This window comes from Eriocheir sinensis, unplaced genomic scaffold (assembly GCF_024679095.1).
Source record: "Eriocheir sinensis breed Jianghai 21 unplaced genomic scaffold, ASM2467909v1 Scaffold1501, whole genome shotgun sequence".
NCBI lineage: Eukaryota > Metazoa > Arthropoda > Malacostraca > Decapoda > Varunidae > Eriocheir > Eriocheir sinensis.
Window position 1 is genome coordinate 9,021 of NW_026110853.1, and position 3,797 is coordinate 12,817.

General features: G+C 46.7%; 1 pseudogene; it reads left to right on the forward strand.

Annotated features, from left to right (window-relative positions):
• The first annotated feature begins 1,038 nt into the window (after window positions 1-1,038).
• Window positions 1,039-3,521, forward strand: LOC126990241 (uncharacterized; annotated as a pseudogene).
• The last annotated feature ends 276 nt before the right edge of the window (window positions 3,522-3,797 follow it).

Here is a 3,797-nt window from a genome sequence, read left to right on the forward strand (position 1 = left end):
ACACACACACACACACACTCCCCATAGCAGCCACGGGGTCAGTTTGTTGACCCTTTTTCTTTTTTCTTTTTCTTTTTTCTTTTTCTTCTCCTTCGCTCCCCATTCCCCCCGCCCCTTCCCATTGTTTTCAAGGTACTCATTATCACAAAGAACACTCGTGAAATGTTGTGACATTATACAGACATACAGTGAGTGCAGTGTGTTGGTGCTGGAAAGGTAGTGAGAGCTGTGTCGCTAACACAACACCGAGGACACGCTCAAGCTCCGGAGGACGAAATCATCCAGCAGCAGAGGAAGGTCAGTTCAGGTGGCAGGCAGTGAGGCAGCCTCATCACTCAGGTTTGGAGCAAGATGCACAGCACCTTCATCAACGCTGTGCACTTATTCCGAGAAACAGATATGACAACCAACCGGCCAGCAACCACCACCTGTGTCTCGCCAGCCCAGGCTTAGCACCTACTTACAAGCCTGGGTATCCCTGAGTGACCTCCCAGATACTGCATACCTGGATCCCTCTGGGACCTGTCACCTGAACCCAGCACCCTACCTGAGGATTAACATCGCACTTGACCTCACCGCCATCTGGAAGAATCCGCCCCTTCACCACCACACTGCACTCCATCCCACCCAACCCCTCCCATCACCCCTACCTTTCCCAGAGACAAGTCTGCCCCCGTTTTCCATCCCCCTTCTCTTGTTGTACTTGTTTTCATTAGCGAAATTTACTTAAATGTACTTCTAAAGTGTAAATTTTCAGCCTGACGGCTGCCGTACTTGAATAGACCGTATATTATTATTATTATTATTATTATTATTATTATTATTATTATTATTATTACACACATACACTCATCTGGACTCACTCTTCACTTTGTACTACAGGGGCTGTTCGAGAGGGAGTTGGCACAGCTGGAGTCGTTGGAGATCCGCGAGAAGGCAGTGAGCGGAAAGGAGACAGTGCGTCAAGTGATTGCGCTTCAAAGGTTTCTCTTCGGACAATATACGAATGGCTGAGCACACTCTAGGCTTTACCCAGCTATGGGCCGCACAGCCCTCCTGCTTGCCTCCCGTAAAGGCTTTATGCAGCTTACTTATATGCTGCTTCATGTTGGCAACGTGCCTGTAGATGACGTGATTGACGACGTGTGCGGCACCACCGCCCTCCACCAGGCAGCCTCTCACGGCAAGGACATATGCGTGGCCGTGATGCTGGACGCGGGGGCAGATCCACTGCGTAGCGACAGGTACGGCCAGACGCCCTGCCTGTTGGCCGCAATGTTTACAAGAGCACCCACCGCCTCCTTGAAGTGCATGGGTCGCGGGACCCCCCTTGCCGCGCAGGAACAAATGCTTCTCAAGTGAGACGTAACTTCAATACATACCTTAAATGCTACAGCAAATTCGGAAGTGAAGGCCAGAGAACCCTGACACCTTTCGACCACCACGACCAAGAAAGTGTGCTCAAAAAGCTCCTCCAAGCTATACCTCCGAGAAGACTGCAACAGGAGGCTGAAGCATTTGCTGTAGATTTTTCGGAAGGAGAGGCTAAAAACGTGCAGGAAAGTGTAATGAAGGAACTGCATGCCATAATAGAAAGAATGGGAACCGCCAATGCCAACTATAAAGGTGATCTCAGGATAGTGGGAAGTGCCCAAGACAATTCCAAACTCTTTGCTCCCGATGAATTTGATGTGAATCTCGTTCTTTCGCCTGAAAGAGTGAACGTAAAACTGGAGAAAGGACACAAAAAGGAGATGTTTTCTGAAACGAAGCAAGAAGAGCTGATAAAAGTCTCTGTAGAGAGCAAAGATATTTGCATTGAAAATAACTGCCTGATTGAAGGGCTCTTCGAAGCAGTTAAAAGTTCTCTTGTCAGTCACGTACTTTACGATGCGAGGCTGAGCCTGGTGCCACCCGGCCTTACAAGAACACAAGTCGGTGTGGCTCTTGCTTTGGCCTGGCAGGGAGAGCTGAGCCAGGAAGAGACGGACAAAAAAGAGGAAAACGAAGACCTTGAGGAGGGAGAGGAAAATGTCGAGGGAGCGAAAAATTCACATCATAGACCCAAGAAGTATCCCTTGTTACTGGTTGGCGTAGATCTAGTGCCGGTGGTGAAGGTGCCGTGGCTGGATGAGGTAAAACAACCGCGTCTCACTCCCCAAGGTGCCACCCACATGTACCTCAGCAACACGGACAATGGCTCCTGGCGCTGCAGCTTTGCCCAGACCGAGGCGTCCGTGCTCAGGAACATGGGAGGTATGGATCACCTGGTTGCTCTGGGACACCTTGTGCAACTAATGGGAAAGCTACTTCTGTCCTTTCTGAAGGCCGAGCCCTGGATGCCAAAACACAGAAAGACCTTCTGTACCTGGTTTGTAATGAGGGCATGGGGGATCTCTCTGCCCAGCGGGTTTTGTTTAAAAAACGCCTTGTTAAGGTGGCTGGACGAGGAATTGAGACAGTTAGATAATAAACAACGAGAGGATGGAGGCGATCAGAGTAAAGAGGAAAAGCACAATGAAGCTTTAAAAAGAGAAAGCGAAAACGACCCAGTGAAGGTGCTGTTACAGCTCTTCAGGAGCATGTGCGACGTCCCGACAGACAAGAGAGGACGACTCAAGGCCCGGAATACTCCTGCGTACTTTGGAGGCGAGTGTGAAAGCCCCAAGCAAGGATTTGGAGCCCCCATCATTGTGCAGTATTTGGAGGAATGTTTGGAGGAGGAGGAACGCCAAGGTAGAGTAGGACTGATAGAGACCTAAGTGGATGGCTGACGGTAGAAAAAGAGTTCAGTATTTTTCAGAAGCAAAATAAATAAAATAGAGGAAAAAAGTTAGAATGTAATAGAGCAGTGTTTCTTAAAGTTCTTCAGCCCCGATACCCCAAAGTTCAACTCCAACTCAACCTGATGCCCTCTCTCCAACATTAGCCTAGTTACTCCCAACTTTTAACTTTTAATTTCCTGAAAAAAAAAGAGAAAACATGACGGCTATGAACAAACAGCTGAATTCTATGGAGTTAATTATACTCACCATTCATTGCACGAAATTATTAATTTAATATTTTCCAGGATTCCTTTTTGGATACCCCCAAGAACCGGTTTCGATAAACCCTGGGGTTATTGAGGCACTACTATAAGAACACCTGTAACAGAGGATAAATGAGGGAAAGACGTTGAGAGATAGCATGAGATATTAAACAGAAGGGAGGGATAAAACTTTGAAAGAATAATGCATAATCGGAGAGCATTGAGACAGAAAGGCTTAACTATGTTTTTAATATTATATACCCAAAAAGATACAAGAAAACAAATAGTCGAGAAAAAACAGTTTGGTTTATGCTGTGTAATATAATAAGTTGGAAGTAGCTACGAGGGCCCCGGGGCACCCCGGGTCAAGCATAGGATTACTGACACCAGCCTCCTGCAAGGGCTGAACGAAACGTTTGAAGTCACAGTTTGCTGCCTGCAATGTAATAATATACACGGATTGTCCTTTTTGGAATTATATGATCAAATCACTTGTAATATTTTCTTCCACCTACGAAAGAATGCAATGAAATCAATAGGAAAACCCCAACAAATTTCAGCCTTTCTTGTTAACGCAGGAAAGAGAGAGAGAGAGAGAGAGAGAGAGAGAGAGAGAGAGAGAGAGAGAGAGATTATAATGTGTGCATGTTTCACAAGGAATGTGATCATTTTATGCTATGTCCAGATTCTGACTTCTCAGACGGTGTTTACAGTTGGACAAGTAAAGACGAGTGACTCGCTAGTGTCCTTGATTTTCTTCAGTCAGCAG